Raw genomic sequence first — 23,357 nt, forward strand, 5'->3', positions numbered from 1 at the left:
AAATGCAAATTCACAAAGCTATGTAAACAGCTGGCTAGCTAGCTAGCTAGCTGGCAGACAGAAGAAGAGGAAAGAAACATTCAAACTGAAAGAAAGGCGAAGCGCCCTTCAATGGGGTCCCCCATTTCCCGCCATTTTACTTAAAAAAAAAAAATTGGGGCCAGGATTGTGTGTGTGTGTGTGTCTCTCTCTCTCTGTTGCTGTGCCTCTGTGTCTCTGTGTCTGTGACCTTCTTTTTATCCACAGCCTTCGAAAACTTGGAAGAGTGGGTTCCGGGAGCACCCGCGGGAACCCTGCCTAGAGTGCACAGAGTGTGTCTCGGGCCCCGACCTCTTGACTTCCATATGACTCTGGTTTCTCTTCATTACGCACAAGCCTTTCGCCTTTTACTAAAGACTTCCGTGGAGAGGAACACTTACGAGTTCAACGTATTTTTGGAGCGGCTTTGCTTCTTGCAGAGCCCGGTATCTTGTTTCAAGAGAAATTGACAGAGATGGGCCAGGATAGTGACTTTTTCCCAAAAACACCTGCTTGTTGCCAGGGAAACGGTGGGTGGGTGGGTGGTTGAGTGGGGGTTGGAGGGAGAGAGGAGCTGGCTTTTGCCAACACACCCGCTGAGGTCTGTCGAGACCCCCGGGGGTCCAGCGGTTTCAGGGTTCCATTTGTGGGTTATCGCTTCTCGGCCTTCCGGCTAAGATCAGACTTGGTACTGCGGTGCCCTAGAGTTCGCCTAGCCGGAAGCCGAGGATCGGAGGGTGTACGAAGAATTTTTGCTTGTTTGGGTCAATTTTTCCCTCACTTTTTGGCAAAATTTATACAACGGTCTCCTTTTGAAGAGAGCCGTTTTTTTGTGTTTTTGGTTTTTCAAGATTAATCCATTTATAAGGAGGAAATGGCAAGAATCCAGAATAACAGGACGATCCCCGGGATTGGGCAAGCAAATTCCAGGTTTACTTGGAAGGAGAAGGACATGGAGCCAATTGGACGGGAGAGCTTCGGGAGGGCTGTCATGATGGGTATCTTGAAGCTCACGGTTAAGGATGTGCTGTGTCTCCAAGGGAACCAGATGGAGGGGGCTTTTGAAGTGACCCTCTACACCGAGGAGAAACATGAGGAGATAATGAAAAGGGTCAAAGAAGTGGGAGGTGAAAAGCCATTGGTCCATTATACAGTCACCAGCCCGGCTAAGAACAATTTCAGGGTGGTGACTGTAAACATGTATAACCCGCATGTAAAGGACGAAGATGTGAGGGCCTTCCTGGGGAGGTATATGGAAAATATCTCCTCAGCAAGGCCCCTCAGGGACTCGCTCGGCTTTTGGAACGGGAAGAGGATTTTCCAGGCTCTTCTCAAAGAAGACCCCAAGGGCCTGGGGGGTTACCTCCATCCCCCCGCGATGTTCTCCCTGGGGGCTGACAGGGGGACGTTATATTATGCCCGTCAGCCACCGTTCTGCAGGCGTTGTATGGCCTACGGACATACCATGGCCTCGTGCGAAGGCATCAGAAAGTGCAGGATCTGTGGGTCAGGTGAGCACGAGGCAAGGGGATGTGGCGAGCAAAAGGTGTGCCACGGGTGTGGGGGTGCCTGTGGCAGGACCTGTGGGGGGGGGGTGGGGGTAACTGTGGCAGGACCTGTGGGGGGGGGGTGGGCGCCTGCGGCAGGAACTGGGGAGGGGGTGGAGGGGAGGCGAGAGTGGGGGAACTGTGCGTCGGACCTACTAGTGGAAGAGATGAGGGAACTGGCGGAGGAGCTGGGAGGTGCTGTCTCCCCGCTGCCTCTTGAGCCCCTTACACCTCTTCCACCTCCTATAAAACCAAATAAGATGAAGAAAGGGAAGAGGGGGGCAGACGTGACAGATAGGGAGAGGGAGGGGGGTGTGGAAGGGGGGGGCAAGCGAGTGATGGGGTTAAGGAGGAAGTCCCTGTCCTCACTGTTTGCGGCGGCCCCTCAGCACGGGGGGGGGGGGGGGGGGGGGGTGGATCCCTGGGAGAGGATCAGGGCTGTTTGGCTGGGGGCCCCCAAATACTCTTAGAGGAGATGGAGTCCCCTAGCCTCAGTTTGGAGGATTACAGGGAGGAAGCTGGTGGGGAGCCCGGGGTGCAGGAATGGATGAGGACGGGGGGACGTCGGACGAGGGGAAGATGTCCCTGTCGGGTGTGATGGGCCAGGGGAGCATCAGGTGAGCCTCCTGTTTGTTTGGTGGTTGTTTTTGGTTTTTATTTCCGAGATAATTGGTATTTTTGTTTTATAATAGAACTTTATGTTAATTTTGTTTAGTTTAAATGTAAGGGGTTTAAGGGACTTTGTTAAGAGGAGGGCGGTTTTTAGTTTTTTAGAAGGGGTGGGTTTTGACGTTTGTTTTTTGCAGGAGGTTCACCTGAGGGATGGAGGGGATGTCAAAAGGTTTAGGAGAGAATGGGATAAGGGTTATTCGTTGTGGGGCATAGGAGGGGTGCACTCAACGGAGGTAGGGATATTGTTTGGGAATAGGGAGGTTATTGTAGAGAGCACTTTTGTCGTAGTACAGGGGAGAGTTTTGGGTGTAGATATCACATATAGGGATATTAGATATTGGTTATTTGGGGTGTACGGGCCACAGGTGGCGGCAGACAGGAGGGAGATGGTGGACTGTCTGGCGCCCCTGTGTGTCACAAATAGGCACTTAGTGATAGGTGATTTGAATATAGATTTGGGGATAGGGGGAGACAGTAGTGCAGGCGCCATCACCGGGCTAATGGCTTGCCATGGCCTGGTTGATGGTGGCCTGCACACTACTCCGGCAATGGTCGGTCCCACATGGCACAACTCCAGGGGGGTTGCGCGGAGGCTCGACTACATTTTTGTATCCAGGTCTTTGGGTCAGTTGTCTGGGCGGCTGTTGCCTGCTTTCTATACGGACCACGACGGGGTGTTCCTGCAGGTGGGGTCGCCAGTCTGTCTCTTCGGTAGGGGGTACTGGAAGTTAGATCGAGATTTACTGGATGAGCAGGTCTTTGTTAATGCTGTCACAGGGGTGTTTCGGAGGCTTGAAGGCCTCCGGCCCATGTGTGAGGGGGTGTTAGAGTGGTGGGATATAGTAAAGGTAAGGATTAGGGCCTTTATTATAGGATATGGTAAGAGGAAGAAAAGGGAGGAAAGGAGGGAGGTGGATCATATCCAAAGGTTGCTCGAACTTGAGTACGAGGCAGGCAACCTCGGCGGGTCGATTGACTGGGAGAGATCCACAGCCCTGAAGGCGCAGCTCAGGGAGCTGCAGGAGCAGAAGGCTCGAGCTTTCCTGGAGCGTGCACATAGTGGCTTTTTAGAACACAACGAGACTTGTTCCGCCATGTTCTTTAAGTCGGTTAGGAGCAGACAGAGTAGGAAGGTAATGTATGGGGTTAGGGAAGAAAATGGGAGTGTAGTGAGTGAACCAGAGGAAATGGTCAGGGTGACAACTGACCATTTCCGAGGGTTATTTAAAGAAAGGGATGTAGATATAGAGCAGGGAAATGTGTTTTTAGAACACCTGTCCCGGCGATTGCCGGAGGACGTTAGAGAGGTGATGGAGGCTCAGATCTCCCTCGAAGAGGTTGAGAGCGCCCTCAGGAGGATGGGTAAAGGGAAGGTGCCTGGGATGGATGGTCTACCGGCCGAGTTTTACCTCAAGTTTTGGGGTATACTTGGACCTGTGGTACTCAAAGTCTTGAAGGCCATCCTTGAGACAGGGGTCCCAGGGGGATCAATGGCTGTTGGTGTGCTGTCACTTCTGTACAAGAAGGGGGACGCAACAGACCTTGGCAACTGGCGGCCATTGACCATGCTGTGTGTAGATTACAAGTTGCTTGCAAAGGTCTTAGCGGACCGGTTGCGCACAGCCCTTCCCTACGTCGTCCACGAGGATCAGACGTGCGGGGTAGAGGGACGCTCTATTAGATGGAACCTTCAGTTGATCAGGGACTCCATCGCTTGGGTTGAAGATAGAGGTCTGCCTTTAATGGTAGCAGCGCTTGATCAGGCAAAAGCCTTTGATCGCGTGAATAGATCTTTTCCATTCAGGGTGTTAGGTAGATTAGGATTTGGTGAGAAGTATATAGGATGGATCCGTACTTTGTATGTCGGAGCGGGGTGTCGAGTTAGCGTAAACGGTCACTTGGGTAACGTTTTTGACCTCTCGTCTGGGGTCAGGCAGGCGTGCCCGCTCTCGGCACTCCTCTTTGTTCTGTACATGGAGCCTCTGGGGGCTGCCATTAGGGCAGACACAGGGGTGGAGGGCTTGTTGATCCCTGGAAGCGGTGGGCTGCGTGTTAAGATGACGCAGTACGCCGACGACACTTCCTTGCTGCTATGCAAGGACTCGTGCCTGACAAGGTCCCTTGCCATCATTGGGGATTTCACCCGAGCGTCGGGGGCGGTTCTGAACCATGCAAAGTCTTCCGTTAAGTTTTTCGGTAGATGGCGCGGTAGGACGGATGTGCCCGGGGGGTTCTCTCTGTGAGGGGGCCCTGAGGATTCTTGGGTTCCATTTTGAGACCTCCGGCTCAGCGACGCAACTCTGGAACATGGGTATCGCAGTGGTGCAGAGGAAGCTAGCAATGTGGAAGGCTAGGTCCTTGTCTTTTATAGGTAAGGTCCTGATCCTAAAGGTGGATGTATTGCCATCTCTGTTGTATTTGGCGTACATCTACCCATTGCCGGCTTGTCTGAGGAGGCCTCTAGTGAGGCTTGTGTTTCAGTTCATGTGGGGTGGCAGGTACGAGTGGGTCGCCAGGGCACGCATGCTCTGTCCCATCGGGGAGGGAGGTAGGGGGGTACCAAACATCCCCCTCAAGCTGGACACAATCTTTATGTCCTTTGTGTTGACGGAACTGGCTCATCCGGTGATACACCCGTCCGGTTACCTCCTGAGGGTGTTCTTCTCGTATCAGGCGAGAAGCGTAATGGTGTGGTCTAACGCGGGTCCTCGGGCGGAACAGCTGCCGTGGCACTTTGGCCATGCGGCCAAGTGGCTGCGTGCGCACCCCGAGGTTGAAGTTGCCCGAGTAGGTTTAGACCACAGGCACCTGTACGAGGAGGTCAGGCAGGCAGGGTGTCCTGCGCCTGTAGCGGGCATCTCGTCAGTGGTCTGGGAGGGAGTGCAGGCGCGGGGCCTGGACAACAGGCTCAAGGACCTGAATTGGTTGGGCCTCCACAAGTGCTTGCCGGTACGTTCCATCATGTACCGGCATAGTTTGTCGCGATCCCCCACCTGTCCAAGATCTGCTTGTGGCAGGGAGGAGACTGTGCGCCATGCCTTCTGGGACTGTGCCTTTGCCGGACTAGTCTGGGCTAGGGCACGGGTGTTGTTAGGAAAGGTAAGAGGAGATTTTGTTTTGACGTGGGCTAGATTAGAGAGAGGTGTAGGGAGAGCGAGGGGTACAAATAGGGACAGGTTTCTGCTCTGGCTTCTCATGAGTCTCTTTAAAAGGGGACTGTGGGAAGCCAGGCAGAATTTGGTCAAGACAGGGAGAGATTGGGGGGTGGAAGGGAAAGTGAGAAGGGTGGAAGGTGATTTGAGGGGGAGGATGAAGAGGGAGGAGAGGAAGTGGGGGCAGCATGCGGCACGGGAGAGGTGGAAGGGGGGTTTAGGGCTGGGAGTGATAGAGTTAGATTTATAATGGGATAGATTAGAGATGGGGAGATAGGGAAAGGGTTAGGTATTGGTTAGGTATGACGGGGAGGGACGATGCTCCCCTGAGGTTTGTTTTTGTTTGGGTGTTTGGTGATTTGGTTTTGTAAATAGAGTGAATTAAGAATGAATGAGAATTATGGTTTGTAAAGTATGAATGGTATTGATTGTAAATAAATTATATTTTGTAAAAAAAATCTGTTCTTATCAGTTTAATATCTGATACGTCCCCCATCGGGGGACTACATATTAAACAGATTTTTCGAACAGGGAGTCGGAAATGGGGCTTGCTCCGTCCGCTCCACGCATCGACCCGGTATTGCAGTACCTCCGGGAACGGTGCAACACTTTTCTCCCGTTGTCAAGGAAAAATACAAATTCACAAAGCTATGTAAACAGCTAGCTAGCTAGCCCTGCCTAGGAACCCTGCCTAGAGTGCACAGAGTGTGTCTCGGGCCCCGACCTCTTGACTTCCATATGACTCTGGTTTCTCTTCATTACGCACAAGCCTTTCGCCTTTTACTAAAGACTTCCGTGGAGAGGAACACTTACGAGTTCAACGTATTTTTGGAGCGGCTTTGCTTCTTGCAGAGCCCGGTATCTTGTTTCAAGAGAAATTGACAGATGGGCCAGGATAGTGACTTAAAGACGCATTAGCGACTTTTTCCAAAAAAACACCTGCCTGTTGCCAGGGAAACGGTGGGTGGGTGGGTGGGTGGTTGAGTGGGGGTTGGAGGAAGAGAGGAGCTGGCTTTTGCCAACCCACCCGCTGAGGTCTGTCGAGACCCCCGGGGGTCCGGCGGTTTCAGGGTTCCATTTGTGGGTTATCGCTTCTCGGCCTTTTGGCTCAGTTCAAGCTTGTCACCGAGGTGTCCCAAAGCCCGCTGAGTCAGGAGGTCGAAGGAAGACAGGAGGGAGGATTTTCATTTTTGCTGAAAGGGATCGATCCGGTTGGAATTTCCGGTTTTCCTTTTTTTGGCTTCTTGTTTAAGAGAGCTTATTCTTTGAAGAAATGGAGGGCAATGCACAGAAACGGTCGGTTCCGGTGGTTGGATTGGCGAATACAGTGCGTTTCGCATGGAAGGACAAGGAGGTTGAGCAATTCGGGAGAGAAACCTTTGGCAGAACAATCCTGATGGGGGGAGCCTTAAACTGCTGGTGAAAGATGTCCTCTGCCTCCAGGATAACCCCATGGAGAGAGCCTTTGATGTGACCTGCTACACTGAAGAGAAACATGATGAAATCATGAAAAAGGTGAAGGCTTTGGAAGGAGAAAGGCCTATGAGCCTCTACGAAGTTACTAGCCTGGCAAGGAGTAATTTCCGGGTAGTAACAGTGACAATGCACTCCTCAGGGAGGACCCAAACGGGCAGGGTGGCTACCTCCATCCTCCTGCAATGTTCTCCCTGGGGGCTGACAGGGGGACGTTGTATTATGCACGTCAGCCCCCGTTCTGCAGGCGCTGTATGGCCTATGGTCATATCCTCGCCTCGTGTAGCATAAAAAAGTGCAGAATTTGTGGATCTGCTGAGCACGAGGCGAGGGAGTGTGACGAGCCCAAGGCGTGCCACGGGTGTGGCTCGTCAGCACACCTGTGGCGGGAGTGCCCGGTTCGTCACAGGTCATACGCGTCTGCAGCTGGAGGGGGAGCAGGAGCGGGGGATGGGGGAAGGAAAGGAGGGAAAGAAAGGGCGCCTCCGGACCAGGGCATGGGTCGAGAGAGGAAAACGGCACAGAGAGAGGAGGTGCAAGGAGCGGAAGCAGGAAGAAAAAGGTAAGACACTGGAGCAGGAAAAGAAAAAAAGGCGAAAGAAAGAAAGGGAGTGGAGGACCGAGAAAGAGCAACAGTGGAGGGGGAGCCGGTGACAGGGGCTGTGGATGGGGGGGAGGAGGGGGGGAATGGGGGGGAAGGAGGGGAGAGGGGGGAGTGGGGGTCGAGCTTCCTAGTGGAGGAGATGAAGGAAATGGCGGAGGGGCTAGGGGGGAAAGGGGGTGGTGTCTCCCCGCTGCCTCTTACACCAAAGAAAAAGAAAGGGAAGAGGACGGGAGACCCGACATGCAGTGAGAGGGAGGGGGGTGTGGAAGGGGAGGGGGGGGGTAAGCGAGTGATGGGGGAGAGGAAGGGGTCATTGTCCTCGCTGTTTGTCACAGGCCCTCAGCACTTGGGGGAGAGTGAATCCTTGGAAGTGGCTCGAGGCTGTTTGGCTGGGGCTTCCCAACTCCTCTTTGGGGAGGTGGGACCCCCTAGCCCCGGCTCGGAAACTTTCGGGGAGGGAGTTGGCGGAGAACCCGGGGTACAGGGTACTCCAAATCCTAACATCTTACCTGCATCCTGGGGTGGAATGATGGAGGAGGACGGAGGGACGTCAGGGGAGGAGGGGATGCTCCTGCCAGAGGTGATGGACCAGGGGAGCATCGGGTGAGCCTCCTGTTTCTTTGTGATTGTAGTTTTAGTTTTTGAATATTGGATTTAATGGTGTTTATTTTATAATATAATCCTATGTTTATATTGTTTAGTTTAAATGTTAGGGGTCTAAGGGATTTTGTTAAGAGGAGGGCGGTGTTTAGTTTTTTAGAGGGGGTGGGCTTTAATGTTTGTTTTTTACAGGAGGTTCACCTGAGGGATGGAGGGGATGTTGAAAGGTTTAGGAGGGAGTGGGTAAAGGGAGATTCGTTGTGGGGCATAGGAGGGGTGCACTCAACGGGGGTAGGGATATTGTTTGGGAATAGGGAGATAATTGTAGAGAGCACTTTTGTTGTAATACAGGGTAGAGTTTTGGGGGTTGATGTCAAGTATAGGGAGATTAGATATAGGTTATTTGGGGTGTATGGGCCACAGGCGGCGGCAGACAGGAGGGTGATCGTGGACTGTCTGGCGCCCCTGTGTGTTACAAATAGGCACTTGGTGATAGGAGGTGATTTTAACATAGATTTAGGGATAGCGGCGGACAGTAGTGCAGGTGCCATCACCGGGCTAATGGCTTGCCATGGTCTGGTTGATGGTGGCCTGCACACTACTCCGGCAATGGTCGGTCCTACATGGCGCAACTCCAGGGGGGTTGATGGAGGCTCGACTATATCTTTTTATCTTGGTCTTTGGGTCGGTTGTCTGGGCGGCTGTTGCCTGTCTTCTTTTTGGATCATGACGGGGTGCTCCTACAGGTGGGGTCGCCAGTCTGCCTCTTCGGTAGGGGGTACTGGAAACTAGATCGGGATCTACTGGATTAGCAGGTCTTTGTCAATGCCGTCACAGGGGTGTTTCGGGGGCTTGAAGGTCTCCGGCCCATGTGTGAGGGGGTGTTAGAGTGGTGGGATATAGTAAAGGTAAGGATTAGGGCCTTTATTATAGGATATGGTAAGAGGAAAAAAAGGGAGGAAAGGAGGGAGGTGGATCATATCCAAAGGTTGCTCGAACTCGAGTACGAGGCAGGCAACCTCGGCGGGTCGATTGACTGGGAGAGATCCACAGCCCTGAAGGCGCAGCTCAGGGAGCTGCAGGAGCAGAAGGCTCGAGCTTTCCTGGAGCGTGCACATAGTGGCTTTTTAGAACATAATGAGACTTGTTCCGCTATGTTCTTTAAGTCGGTTAGGGCCAGGCAGAGTAGGAAGGTAATGCATGGAGTTAGAGAAGAAGATGGTAGTGTAGTAAGTAAACCAGAGGAGATGGTCAGGGTGACAACTGAGCATTTCCGAGGTTTATTTAAGGAAAGGGAAATAGATGTAAAGCAGGGAAATGTGTTTTTAGAACACTTGTCCCGGCGGTTGCCGGAGGACATTAGAGATGTGATGGAGGACCAGATCTCCCTCGAGGAGGTTGAGTAAAGGGAAGGTGCCTGGGATGGATGGTCTACCGGCCGAGTTTTACCTCAAGTTTTGGGGTATACTTGGACCAGTGGTCCTCGAAGTCTTGAAGGCCATCCTTGAGACGGGGGTCCCGGGGGGATCAATGGCTGTTGGTGTGCTGTCACTTCTTTATAAGAAGGGGGAAGCAACTGACCTTAGCAACTGGCGGCCGTTGACCATGCTGTGCGTAGATTACAAGCTACTTGCAAAGGTCTTAGCGGATCGGTTGCGCACAGCCCTTCCTACGTCGTTCATGAGGATCAGACGTGCGGGGTGGACGGCCGTTCTATAAGATGGAACCTACAGTTGATCAGGGACTCCATCGCCTGGGTTGAAGATAGCCCACTCTCGGCTCTCCTCTTCGTTCTGTACATGGAGCCTCTGGGGGCTGCCATTAGGGCAGACACAGGGGTGGAGGGCTTGTTGATCCCTGGGAGCGGTGGGCTGCGTGTTAAGATGACGCAGTACGCCGACGACACTTCCTTGATGTTGTGCAAGGACTCGTGCCTGACAAGGTCTCTTGCCATCATTGGGGATTTCACCCAAGCGTCGGGGGCGGTTCTGAACCATGCAAAGTCTTCCGTTAAGTTTTTCGGAAGATGGTGCGGTAGGACGGATGTGCCCGGGGGGTTCTCTCTGTGAGGGGGCCCTGAGGATTCTCGGGGTCCATTTTGAGACTTCCGGCTCAGCGACGCTGAACTGGAACATGGGTATCGCTGTGGTTCAGAATAAGCTAGCAATGTGGAAGGCTAGGTCTTTGTCTTTTATAGGTAAGGTCCTGGTCCTAAAGGTGGATGTATTGCCATCTCTTTTGTACTTGGCGTACATCTACCCATTGCCGGCTTGTCTGAGAAGGTATCTAGTGAGGCTCGTGTTTCAGTTCATGTGGGGTGGCAGGTTCGAGTGGGTCGCCAGGGCGCGCATGTTCTGTCCCATCGGTGAGGGAGGTAGGGGGGTACCACATCTCCCCCTCAAGCTAGACGCCATTTTTGTTTCTTTCCTGTTGACGGAGCTTGCTCGTCCGGTTATACACCCGTCCGGTTACCGCCTGCGGGTGTTCTTCTCGTATCAGGCGAGAAGCTTAATGGTGTGGTCTAACGCGGGTCCTCGGGCGGAACAGCTGCCGTGGCACTTTGGCCATGCGGCCAAGTGGCTGCGTGCGCACCCCGAGGTTGAAGTTGCCCGAGTAGGTTTAGACCACAGGCACCTGTACGAGGAGGTCAGGCAGGCAGGGAGTCCTGCGCCTGTAGCGGGCATCTCGTCGGTGGTCTGGGAGGGAGTGCAGGTGCGGGGCCTGGACAACAGGCTCAAGGACCTGAATTGGTTGAGCCTCCACAAGTGCTTGCCGGTACGTTCCATCATGTGAGGCGAGGGGAGAGCGAGGGGAACAAATAGGGACAGATTTCTGCTCTGGCTTCTCATGAGTCTCTTTAAACGGGGGCTGTGGGAAGCCAGGCAGAATTTAGTTAAGACAGGGAGAGATTGGGGAGTGGAAGGGATAGTGAGGAGGGTGGAAGGTGATGTGAGGATGAAGAGGGAGGAGAGGAAGTGGGGGCAGCATGCGGCACGGGAGAGGTGGAAGGGGGGTTTAGGGCTGGGAGTGTTAGAGTTAGATGGGTAAGGGGATAGATTAGGGACGGGGAGATAGGGAAATTGTTAGGTATTGGTTAGGTATGACGGGGAGGGACGATGCTCCCCTGAGGTTTGTTTTTGTTTGGGTGTTTGGTGAATTTGTAAATAGAATGAATGAGAATTATTATTTTGTAAAGTATGAATGGTATTGAGTGTAAATAAATTATTTTTTTGTAAATCTGTTCTCATCAGTTTAATATCTGATACGTCCCCCATTGGGGGACTACATATTAAATGGATTTTTCGAACAGGGAGTCGGAAATGGGGCTTGCTCCTTCCGCTCCACGCATCGACCCGGTATTGCAGTACCTCCGGGAACGGTGCAACACTTTTCTCCCGTTGTCAAGGAAAAATGCAAATTCACAAAGCTATGTAAACAGCTAGCTAGCTGATGTTAACATTGCCAAAGCAAGTGAGGTCGACAACATACAAAGTGAATATATAAAGTGAAAAACAACAAAAATTAACAGTAAACATTACACATACAGAGGTTTCAAAACAGTAAAGACATTACAAATGTCATGTTATATATATATATATATATACAGTGTTTTAACAATGTACAAATGGTTAAAGGACACAAGATAAAATAAATAAGCATAAATATGGGTTGTATTTACAATGGTGTGTGTTCTTCACTGGTTGCCCTTTTCTCGTGGCAACAGGTCACAAATCTTGCTGCTGTGATGGCACACTGTGGAATTTCACCCAGTAGATATGGGAGTTTTTCAAATTTGGAGTTGTTTTCGAATTCTTTGTGGATCTGTGTAATCTGAGGGAAATATGTCTCTCTAATATGGTCATACATTGGGCAGGAGGTTAGGAAGTGCAGCTCAGTTTCCACCTCATTTTGTGGGCAGTGAGCACATAGCCTGTCTTCTCTTGAGAGCCATGTCTGCCTACGGCGGCCTTTCTCAATAGCAAGGCTATGCTCACTGAGTCTGTACATAGTCAAAGCTTTCCTTAATTTTGGGTCAGTCACAGTGGTCAAGTATTCTGCCGCTGTGTACTCTCTGTTTAGGGCCAAATAGCATTCTAGTTTGCTCTGTTTTTTTGTTAATTCTTTCCAATGTGTCAAGTAATTATCTTTTTGTTTTCTCATGATTTGGTTGGGTTTAATTGTGCTGTTGTCCTGGGGCTCTGTAGGGTGTGTTTGTGAACAGAGCCCCAGGACCAGCTTGCTTAGGGGACTCTTCTCCAGGTTCATCTCTCTGTAGGTGATGGCTTTGTTATGGAAGGTTTGTGAATCACTTCCTTTTAGGTGGTTGTAGAATTTAACAGCTCTTTTCTGGATTTTGATAATTAGTAGGTATCGGCCTAATTCTGCTCTGCATGCATTATTTGGTGTCCTACGTTGTACACGGAGGATATTTTTGCAGAATTCTGCGTGCAGAGTCTCAATTTGGTGTTTGTCCCATTTTGTGAAGTCTTGGTTGGTGAGCGGACCCCAGACCTCACAACCATAAAGGGCAATGGGCTCTATGACTGATTCAAGTATGTTTAGCCAAATCCTAATTGGTATGTTGAAATTTATGTTTCTTTTGATGGCATAGAATGCCCTTCTTGCCTTGTCTCTCAGATCGTTCACAGCTTTGTGGAAGTTACCTGTGGCGCTGATGTTTAGGCTAAGGTATGTATAGTTTTTTGTGTGCTCTAGGGCAACAGTGTCTAGATGGAATTTGTATTTGTGGTCCTGGTGACTGGACCTTTTTTGGAACACCATTATTTTGGTCTTACTGAGATTTACTGTCAGGGCCCAGGTCTGACAGAATCTGTGCATAATATCTAGGTGCTGCTGTAGGCCCTCCTTGGTTGGTGACAGAAGCACCAGATCATCGGCAAACAGCAGACATTTGACTTAGGATTCTAGCAGGGGGAGGCCGGGTGCGCTCTCTCTCTGCCTCTCTCTCTCTGCCTCTCTCTCTCTGCCTCTCTCTCTCTGCCTCTCTCTCTCTGCCTCTCTCTCTCTGCCTCTCTCTCTCTGCCTCTCTCTCTCTGCCTCTCTCTCTCTGCCTCTCTCTCTCTGCCTCTCTCTCTCTGCCTCTCTCTCTCTGCCTCTGACCTTCTTTTTATCCACAAACCTCAAAAACTTGGAAGAGTGGGTTCCGGGAGCACCCGCGGGAACCCTGCCTAGAGTGTGTCTCGGGCCCAGACCTCTTGACTTCTATACGACTCTGGTTTCTCTTCATTACGCACAAGCCTTTCGCCTTTTACTAAAGACTTCCGTGGAGAGGAACACTTACGAGTTCAATATATTTTTGGAGCGGCTTTGCTTCTTGCAGAGCCCGGTATCTTGTTTCAAGAGAAATTGACAGAGATGGGCCAGGATAGTGACTTAAAGACGCATTAGCGACTTTTTCCAAAAAACACCTGCCTGTCGCCAGGGAAACGGTGGGTGGGTGGGTGGGTGGTTGGTTGGGTGGGGGTGGAGGGAGAGAGGAGCTTGGCTTTTGCCAACCCGCTGAAGTCTGTCGAGACCCCCAGGGGTCCGGCTGTTTCAGGGTTCCATTTGTGGGTTATCGCTTCTCGGCCTTTTGGCTAAGTTCAAGTTGGGTACTGAGGTGCCGTAACCCCTTAGTTAAAAGCCGATGGCCGGAGGGCAGGATCAAAAGTCAGCCAGAGGGGCTGGACTGCGCAATACGTTGCAATTCGTTTGGAAGAACAAGGGCCAGCAAATTGGGAACAGAGAATGGTTCATCAGGATGGTGATCATTGAAGGGTTAAAGGTGGACCCAGGGCACGTTTACTGCTTGCAGCGGAACATGGCGGCGGAGGGCTATGACCTATCCCTAAACAGTGAGGCCTTGTACAGGAGATGTATGGATACCTGCAAAGAGAAGGCAGCCATTGAGCCGTTCTCAAACTTCCAGGTTTACCCCTTGTGCCGTTTGGACTTAAAGGTCATCACCGTACACGTTTACAATCCCTATGTGGGGGATGACAGCATCGGGGCGTTCCTAGGCCGGTTTGGAAAAGTGAGTCCCGGGGTGCGGTACCTGCGGGACGGGTATGGCATCTGGTCAGGGTCACACTGAATAGGGATCCGAATGGAGCTGATAAGTTGGCTCACCCACCAGCCTATTTCTCCATTTGAGCGGACCGGGGGTACCTGTTTTATTCAGGCCAGCCAAGTTTTTGTAGACACTGCCGTAGCTTCGGTCATGTGGCCACGGGGTGCAACCTGCTGAAGTGCAGGAATTGCGGGAAACCAGGTCACGGGGCAGCCAACTGCAGGGAGGCTCGGGTCTGCAATGGCTGTGGGAAGCAGGGCCATTTGTTTATAGACTGTCCCAATAGACAACGGACCTATGCGGAGGCAGCAGGCGACGGCCCTGAGGAGGGCGCGGCGGGACCTCCCCTCCGGCAAATAGAGGAAGTTCTTGAGGAAATTCGAGCGGCGGCAGCGACAAAATCCCCCGGGGGAAGTGCAGTAAAGGAGGTCCGTCCGAAGGGGACTGAGGAGGAGATGGAGCTGCTGACGGGAGCCTGAGAGGATAGTCTGATGGGTGAGATGTCAGACGACCCGGCTACCCGAACCCCTACCCGGAAGATGAGGTCGTCCTCGGCGGATGGGTCGACTGGATCTGCATCTTCAGATAATGGAGAGTCCAGGAAGGTGTACAAGGGGAAAAGAAAGAAGAGGAGGAAGGTTACTGACCGGGTGGCGGTGGAAGAGCATAAGCAGCCAGCGGTGGCCATCTCCAACCGGTTTTTAGTGCTGAACCCGGATACCGGGGATGAAGGGTCAGATGTGGGGGATGAGCACCAGGATCAAGTGGTGGCGGACTCTGAAACCTCGGTGGGGGGGTCTGGGGAGCAGGTCCATGAGGCCTGTTTGGGTCCTGAGCTTCCTGGGTCAGGAACTTTGGAGATGGATACCAATCCTGAAGAGGGTTCAATGGACTGTGCACAGGTACAGTCCAGGGGAGACTACTCTTCCAGTCCTGGGGAAGCATCACAGGACAGTGGACAGGTATTAACCTGTGAGGACTTTTCCAGTCCTGAACACTCATTCGTGGCACCAGGCACGCCGAACAGTGACCTATACCTGGAAGGGGTGAGTGGCTTCGGGATGGGGGAGGCTCCTATCTGACAGACAGTATAGAGACGCTGGGTGGTCTTGTTTCTTATTCATTGGTATGGTTTTCTTTACAATTGTAACAGTGAATGTAAGGGGATTAAGGGATATGGGGAAGAGAGGAGGGGTGTTTCAGTACCTTTCCTGTGTCTCCTTCCAGGTTTGTTTTTTACAAGAGGTTCTTTTAAGGGACATGGGGGATGTTTCTGTGTTTACAAGGGGGTGGGCGAAAGGAGAGTCCAGATGGGGGATAGGGGGGGTGCACTCCTCTGGGGTGGGGATTTTGTTTGGGGATAGGGACTTGTGTGGTGGGTTCCTTTTCTGTAATACAGGGGAGAGTTTTAGTGGTTGATGCTGACTGGATGGGGGCGAAGTTTCGTTTTGTTAACATTTATGCTCCTGCTGAACCACGAGGTAGAAAATATCTTTTTTTGGCTCTACCAGATATTTGTGTTACTAATCGAACTGTGGTTTTGGGCGGGGATTTCAATGTCTCTTTTGAAGGCACTGGGGATTTTAGCCTACCCTATTTGGTTTCTGTAGTTAAAGACTTTTCTTTGAGGGACTCTTTCAGAGTCTGCGACCCCAACGGGGAGGGTATGACATGGGCAAACTCAAGGGGTTCCCGTAGTCGTATAGATTTTATTTTTTTTACCAGTTTCTGTGCCAATCTCAAAAGTCACTGTGTCTCCGGTTTGGTTTTCTGACCACTGCCAAGTTCAGGTAGTGTTCTCGATAGACGTGCCGACATTCGGCAGAGGCTTTTGGAAATTAAACTCCAAAATTTTGGCCGATATTTATTTTAGGGAGGCTTTTAAATCCCATTACGAGATATGGAGGGATCTCAAGCCTTTTTTTGGTTCCCTAGTTGAATGGTGGGAGTGTGTAAAGCGCAATGTGCGCACCCTGGCCATTTCACACTGTGTCACTAAGGCCCGAGCAGATAGGAAGGTCTTTCAGCGGCTTCAGGGGGAGCTGACTGCCTTGGTGTCAGCTGAGAATAAGGGTGAGGGGAGGGATGTGGAGAGGATGGAGGGTTTAAAAAATAAGTTGGGGATGTATTTTAAGGGGAAGGCCAGGGATTTTCTCTTCAGATGTCAAAGAGACAAGTTTGAGTTTGGTGAGGCTAGCAGCTCATATTTCTTTAAACAGATTAAAGCTGCCCGGGACAAAGCAGTTATTGCCCAGTTGCGAACAGAAGGGGGGGGAATGGTATCTGACCCAAAGGGGATGGTGGAAGCAGCGTCCTCTTTCTACCAAGAATCCTTTAGGGAGAAGGACATAGATGGTTCGAAAGAAAGTGTCTTTCTGGGGTTTTTGAGGGAAAAGGTTCACCCGGATGCAGCCTCTGATCTCGATCGTCCTTTTGAGCTTGAGGAAGTTGAGGCTGCATTGAGGGGTTTACCAGCCAACAAGGTGCCAGGCTACGATGGGATTCCGTGCGAGTTTTACCTTTTACCTTTACCTCACCTTCTGGAGATTTTGGGGAGAGATTTTCTTTCGGTAATTAAAGCGGTGTACGACTCAGGGCTCCTGGGGTCTTCAATGAGGGAGGGGGTCTTAACGCTGCTTTACAAGAAAGGGGAAAGGGACAACATGGGGAATTACAGGCCAATCACACTTTTGTGTGCAGACTATAAGGTGGTAGCCCATGTCCTAGCGGGCCGTCTAAGGAAGGTTCTGCCCCATGTCATACATGAGGACCAGACCTGTGGGGTGGAGGGGAGGTCCATACATTGGAACCTGAGTTTGGTGAGAGACTGTATTGCTTGGGCCCAAGACAGAGGGGTGCACCTCATGTTGGTGGGATTAGACATGGAAAAAGCTTTTGATAAGGTGCACCATGGGTTTCTCTTTTCAGTTTTGGATAGGATGGGTTTTGGGGCTGGGTTTTTGAGGTGGGTGGGGATTCTATATACGGCAGTGGGAAGTAGGGTTTTAGTAAATGGGCATGTAGGGGAGGTGGTTCCTCAGCAGACTGGGGTACGTCAAGGCTGCCCGTTGTCTCCACTGCTCTTTGTGTTGTACATGGAGCCTCTGGCAGCAGCTATCCGGGCAGACGTACGTATTAAGGGCCTCCGGCCCCCTGGCGGGGGCTCTTCTGAAGTCAAGATCTCCCAGTATGCAGACGACATGACTTTGTTTCTGACGTCCGAGGGGAGTGTCACCAGGGTGGTGGAGGTCCTGGGGGAGTTTGGATAGGCATCTGGGGCTAGGGTCAACCTGGGGAAATCCTCAGTTAAGTTTTTTGGACCGTGGGCTGGGAGAGAGGAAGGCCTCAGTGGCCTCCCGCTCTGCTCAGGGCCTATGAGGGTCTTGGGAGTGGATTTTGAAGTGACAGGTAGCGAGGGCATCAACTGGGGGCAGAGGATCGCAAAAGTGCGCACCAGGGTGGGGCTTTGGAAAGCTCGTCGGCTCTCTATGAGTGGACGGGTTCTTGTCATTAAAGCAGACATTCTTCCGTCCTTGGTTTATTTGGCCTATGTTTTTCCTTTGCCTCCTCGTTACAGGAAGGATTTAGTGCGAACCTTGTTTTCCTTTGTTTGGGGGGGCTATGAGTATGTAAAAAGGGATTGGATGGTGCAATCAGTGGAGGAGGGAGGAAGGGGAGTTCCTGACCTCCCTCTGAAGTTGGACACTATTTTCTTTTCTTCAATATGTAAAAGTCTGGTTAACCCGTGTAACCATGGCTTCAAGGCTTTTGTTTTGGCTATCCTTCCCTCTGCGAAGGTTGATAGCATGGGAAAACTCCCGACCTAAGGCGGAATCCCTCCCGGCTCATTTCCAACATGCAGTGAAGTGGAGCAGAAGGCATACTGAGTGCCAGGAGGGTTTGCTTTGCATGGATCACAGGGCTTTATACAGGACCTTGGTGGCTAAGCGGGGTCCTGTCGGAGTCTATGGGGTGGGGCCGGAGGTGTGGAAGGCGATTCAGCAGAAGGGTCTCTCTAATAGGTTGAAGGATCTAAATTGGTTATGTTTACATAGGCGTCTGCCAGTTAGGGAGGTCCTTTACAGACACGGCCTGTCAAAGGTCAAGGTATGCCCAAGGGAGGGGTGTAAAGCCGAGGAGACGCTCCGGCACACTTTTTGGGAGTGCTCCTTTGCCAGGAATGTTTGGGGGGATTTGGGCTCTTTCTTCCAGGGGCTGGGGATTCTATCTTTTGATGCAATTATGTTGGGGCGGGGTTTGGGGATAAGGAGCGGTAGGGGTTCCCTTTTAATTTGGCTCCTGATTTCCTTGGGGAAGACGGCTCTGTGGGATTCAAGGGCGGTTTTGGTTAAATCCAATGTGGATTGGGGAGTGGGTGGAGTGGTCAGTAGGGTTAGACCTGATCTAAGGAAAAGGTTTGAATTTGAATACGGCTTCCATGCCTCTAAGGAACCTTTATGATTAAGAGGCCTTGTGTCAAAGTGTATTTTCTATTTGATTTTTGTTGGTTTTGTCAATGTCTTGAAATGTCCATTATTTGGAAAATGTGAAGTGTTTAAAATTAATGGTTTGGTTTAAATAAAAAAATCTGTTCTTATCAGTTTAATATCTGATACGTCGCCCATCGGGGGACTACATATTAAATGGATTTTTCGAACAGGGAGTCGGAAATGGGGCTTGCTCCGTCCGCTCCACGCATCGACCCGGTATTGCAGTACCTCCGGGAACGGTGCAACACTTTTCTCCCGTTGTCAAGGAAAAATACAAATTCACAAAGCTATGTAAACAGCTAGCTAGCTGGCTGGCCCTCGAAAACTTGGAAGAGTGGGTTCCGGGAGCACCCGCGGGAACGCTGCCTAGAGTGCACAGAGTTTGTCTCGGGCCCCGACCTCTTGACTTCTATACGACTCTGGTTTCTCTTCATTACGCACAAGCCTTTCGCCTTTTACTAAAGACTTCCGTGGAGAGGAACACTTACGAGTTCAACGTATTTTTGGAGCGGCTTTGCTTCTTGCAGAGCCCGGTATCTTGTTTCAAGAGAAATTGACAGAGATGGGCCAGGATAGTGACTTAAAGACGCATTAGCAACTTTTTCCAAAAAACACCTGCCTGTCGCCAGGGAAACAGTGGGGGTGGAGGGAGAGAGGAGCTGGCTTTTGCCAACCCGCTGAGGTCTGTCGAGACCCCCGGGGGTCCGGCGGTTTCAGGGTTCCATTTGTGGGTTATCGCTTCTCTGCCTTTTGGCTAAGACCAAGCTTGGTACTGCGGTGCCCCAGAGCTCGCTTAGCTGAAAGCCGAAGGCCGGAGTGCGTCGAGAGTTTTTTTGGAATTTTTCGGAAAATGTCTTAAAACATATTTGACTACAGCCATACAGATATGGCGGGTAGTGGGAACACCGGGTCGGTTCCGAGGGCCGGATTAAAGAACACGATAAGATTTGCATGGAAGCAAGAAGGAGAAGTAAGGATGCCGAGGGACACCTTCGCCAGGACCGTGTTGATGGGGGCGCTATCTCTGAAGGTCCCAGATGTGATATGCCTGCAGGGGAACTCAATGGAAGAGGCGTACGACATAACTTTCTACACTGAAAGTAAGAGTGATGGAGTAATGGAGAAGGTAAAAGAGGCAAAGGGGGAAAGACCTTTGTCCTTTTTCAACATCGTGTGCCTGGCAAGAAAGAATTTCAGAACAATAAATATACATATGTATAATCCACACGTGACAGTTATGGCGGTGGCGGCCTTTTTGGGTCGCTACTGCGAAGTAACATCGGGAGCCAGGTACGTGAAGGACTCGCTGGGTTTCTGGAACGGCCGCCGCCAATTCCAGGTGCTCCTAAGGGAAGATCCGGGTGGGTTTGAGGGCTTTTTGCATCCCCCTGCGGTCTTTACAATAGGGGCGGATAGAGGCATGCTGTTCTATGCACGTCAGCCACCTTTCTGCAGGAAATGCAGGGAGTACGGGCATGGAACAGCCTCATGTGGGCTGGTAAAATGCAGGATTTGCATGTCGGAGGAACATGAGGCCAAAAATTGTACGGCACCAAAAGAATGTCACGGTTGTGGCAGTAAACAGCACCTGTTTCGCGAGTGCCCGGCGAGGCAACAAACATATGCGGCAGCGGCTGCTGGGGGAAGAATGGACGGAAGAAAAGGCGTGGAGGAGAAGGGGAGGCCAGGAGAAGGGTACCTAGGTCACAGGCCAGAAGAGGCAGCAAGAAAGATGGTGAGTGGGGAACTGGAGAAGCAAGCCAGGTCCTTGACCGCTCCAAACGTCGGGGGCAAAGTCGTTTTGGAGGAGAGGGCCTTGGTGGAGTTGGAGGTGGTCCCGGAGACCCAGATGTCGACGGGTACTCAATCCATCAGTAGGCCGCAGGGAGAGGTTGGTGGAGCAACGGGAGAGTTGGGCTCATCTCTCAACGAAGTATATATAGATGAAGAGGCATTCAGGGCCCTAGTGGGGGAGATGAGGGAGCTGGTGGAGGAGTTCCAAGTCCCCCAAACGGGGACAGCGGAATGGGGGTCCATCTCACCCTTACCTGCCACTCCAAAAACGAAGAGGGACACCTCCAAAGACCAGCAGGCCCTGCAGGAGTCAGGGCTGTTTGTGGACTCGGGGGAGGCCCGGAGGAAGAAAAAGAAGAAGAGGTTGTCCTTCGAGCTGGGAGAGGGCCAGAGTGGGCTGGGAGGGGTGGGAGCAATTGGGGACAGTGCCACAGAGGTGGCCCCCCAGTCACCGCGGGTATCATCTCTCCCACTAATGGTGGAGATGGAGATAGATCTAGATAGATAGATAGATCTGGTGGCCTCTGCGCTGTGTATGCGCTGTGTATGCCCGATGGAGATGGGGTGTCTCAGGCTTTTTCTGGGACGCCGGGACCCCAAATTCACAACCCCAACCCTTTCCCTGCATCTTGGGCTTCTCAGAAGGGGGATGCAGTGGATGGGGAGGCCTCAGAGGAAGGGGGTCACGAGCCCTTGCCCATGGATGTACGAGGGTTTGGGGAGATGGTCAGCAACACCGAGGTGTCTCCCTTGTCCTCACAGGGTCCATCTCTCCGGCTCTTCCAGAGGGACAAGATGGACAAGCTGTTTTTGCCAGATGGGAATGGGGTGTCTCAGGCTAGTTCTGGGACGCCGGGACCCCCAATCCCCAACCCCTTACCCGCATCTTGGGGTTCTCAGGAGGGCGGTATGAGAGGTGGGAAAGTTGGGGGGACCTCGGAGGCTGCTGGTCCAGCGTCCAATTTCGACGAGGACCTTTACCCACCGGACAGAGTGAATACTTGAACCCTGCACCTGGTTGACTTTTTGTTATCAGTTTGCAACCATGGCGGAGATTAAAAACATGACTATGAATGTTCGGGGTCTAAGGGACATTGTAAAAAGAACTGCTGTCTTTAGTTGTTTATCCAACGTATGTTTTACCTTTTGTTTCTTGCAGGAGGTACATTTAAGGGATGGGGGGGACGTAGAGCAGTTTAAAAAAGAGTGGGTTAAAGAGGAGTCTGTGTGGAGTGTGGGGGGTGTCCACTCATCAGGGGTTGGGATTTTGTTTGGGACACGGGAGGTGAGGGTGGAAGCTGGGGGGGTTGGGGCTTGTCAGGTAGGTAAGGTTTACTACATATTAAATTGATTTTTCGAACAGCGAGTCGGAAATGGGGCTTGCTCCGTCCGCTCCGCGCATCGACCCGGTATTGCAGTACCTCCGGGAACGGTGCAACACTTTTCTCCCGTTGTCAAGGAAAAATACAAATTCACAAAGCTATGTGGCTCAGATCAAGCTTGACACCGAGTCAGAAGGTCGAACCAGGAGGGCGGTAAAAACGTTTTTTTGATTTTGATCAAAAATAACAAAAAAAGAAAAATATAATTTTTGGTTCTATTTTATTTTTCCTCCATTACATTTGTTTTGGGTTTTTTTTTTCCGGTGGAGCGCGTCATTCTCCTTGGGGGGGATGGCGCAGAGGTCAACAAATGGGTCGGTCCCTGGGATCGGACTAGCCAACACACTGTGTTTCGGTTGGAAGGAAAAGGAAGTGGAGCCATTTGGGAGGGAGACATTCGGGAGAACAATCCTTATTGGAACGTTAAAGCTGGAGGTGAAAGATGTGTTTTGCCTTCAAGGCAACTCGATGGACGGAACTTTTGATGTAGCTTTCTACACGGAGAGAAAGCATGACGAGATAGTTAAAAAAGCCAAAGAGATGGGGAATACAAAGCCCATGTGCCTATATGAGGTGAAAAGTCTGGCAAAGAACAATTTCCGGGTTGTAACCGTTAACATGTACAACCCCTACGTCAAAGAAGTGGTGAGGGCTTTTCTGGGGAGATATATGGATAATGAGGAAGGCCCCTCAATGATTCCATGGGGTTTTGGACCAGGAGGAGAGGGTTTCAGGCCCTCCTCAGGGAAGACCCTAAGGGGGTGAGAGGGTACCTTCATCCCCCAGCCATGTTCTCCCTGGGGGCTGACAGGGGGACATTGTACTATGCAAGTCAGCCCCCGTTTTGCAGGCGCTGTATGGCCTATGGACACATCCTGGCCTCGTGCAGCACTAGAAAGTGTAGATTTTGTGGATCTGGGGAGCACGAGGCCAAGGACTGTGACGAGCCGAAGGCTTGCCACGGGTGTGGCTCTTCTCAGCACCTGTGGCGCGATTGCCCGGCTCGTCAGCGGTCATACGCGTCTGCAGTTGGAGGGGGAGCAGGAGCGGGGGATGGGGGAAGAAGCGGAGGGGACGGAAGGTCTTTACAGGCAGAGAGCTGGCCCAGAGGGCAAAAAGAAAGAAGAAGAGAAAGGAGTGACAGCGGGAGGAGAAGGAAAGAAGGAAGCTAAGAGAGTGGAAGAGCGAGAAAAAACAACGGGGGAGGGAGTGGCGGAGGAGGGGGTGACTGTGGCAGGACCTGTGGAGGGGGAGGGGGTGCCTGTGGCAGGACATGTGGGGGGGAGGGGGTGCCTGTGGCAGGACCTGTGGGGGGGGAGGGGGTGCCTGTGGCAGGACCGGTGGAGGGGGGGGGGGGGGGGGGAGTGGTGAGTTAGTATGTCTAGTTTCCTGGTAGAAGAGATGAGGGAATTGGTGGAGGAGCTAGCGGGGAAGAGGGGTGGTGTCTCCCCGCTACCTCCTACACCGAAGAAGGGAAAAAAGAAACGGAAGAAGGATGGCTCGGCAGGCAGTGAGGGGGAGGGGGGAGTGGATGGGGATGGGGAGGGGGTAGCCA

At 51.8% G+C, this 23,357-nt stretch overlaps 4 non-coding genes and 4 pseudogenes across 4 annotated transcripts; all 8 read left to right on the forward strand.

Moving 5' to 3' along the window:
• Positions 1-345: 345 nt before the first annotated feature.
• Positions 346-462, forward strand: LOC118945662. The gene has a single exon (XR_005040777.1). It is a non-coding gene; the product is annotated as a U5 spliceosomal RNA (small nuclear RNA).
• A 5,361-nt stretch (positions 463-5,823) lies between these two features.
• On the forward strand, positions 5,824-6,000 carry LOC118945546 (annotated as a pseudogene).
• A 128-nt stretch (positions 6,001-6,128) lies between these two features.
• LOC118945664 lies at positions 6,129-6,245 on the forward strand. Its single transcript, XR_005040779.1, has one exon. It is a non-coding gene; the product is annotated as a U5 spliceosomal RNA (small nuclear RNA).
• Positions 6,246-11,283: 5,038 nt separating this feature from the next.
• Positions 11,284-11,456, forward strand: LOC118945564 (annotated as a pseudogene).
• Positions 11,457-13,294: 1,838 nt separating this feature from the next.
• On the forward strand, positions 13,295-13,411 carry LOC118945577. The gene has a single exon (XR_005040692.1). It is a non-coding gene; the product is annotated as a U5 spliceosomal RNA (small nuclear RNA).
• A 5,285-nt stretch (positions 13,412-18,696) lies between these two features.
• On the forward strand, positions 18,697-18,876 carry LOC118945566 (annotated as a pseudogene).
• A 164-nt stretch (positions 18,877-19,040) lies between these two features.
• LOC118945669 lies at positions 19,041-19,157 on the forward strand. Its single transcript, XR_005040784.1, has one exon. It is a non-coding gene; the product is annotated as a U5 spliceosomal RNA (small nuclear RNA).
• Positions 19,158-21,747: 2,590 nt separating this feature from the next.
• On the forward strand, positions 21,748-21,863 carry LOC118945571 (annotated as a pseudogene).
• The last annotated feature ends 1,494 nt before the right edge of the window (positions 21,864-23,357 follow it).

The sequence above is a fragment of the Oncorhynchus mykiss genome, chromosome Y (genome assembly GCF_013265735.2).
Source record: "Oncorhynchus mykiss isolate Arlee chromosome Y, USDA_OmykA_1.1, whole genome shotgun sequence".
NCBI lineage: Eukaryota > Metazoa > Chordata > Actinopteri > Salmoniformes > Salmonidae > Oncorhynchus > Oncorhynchus mykiss.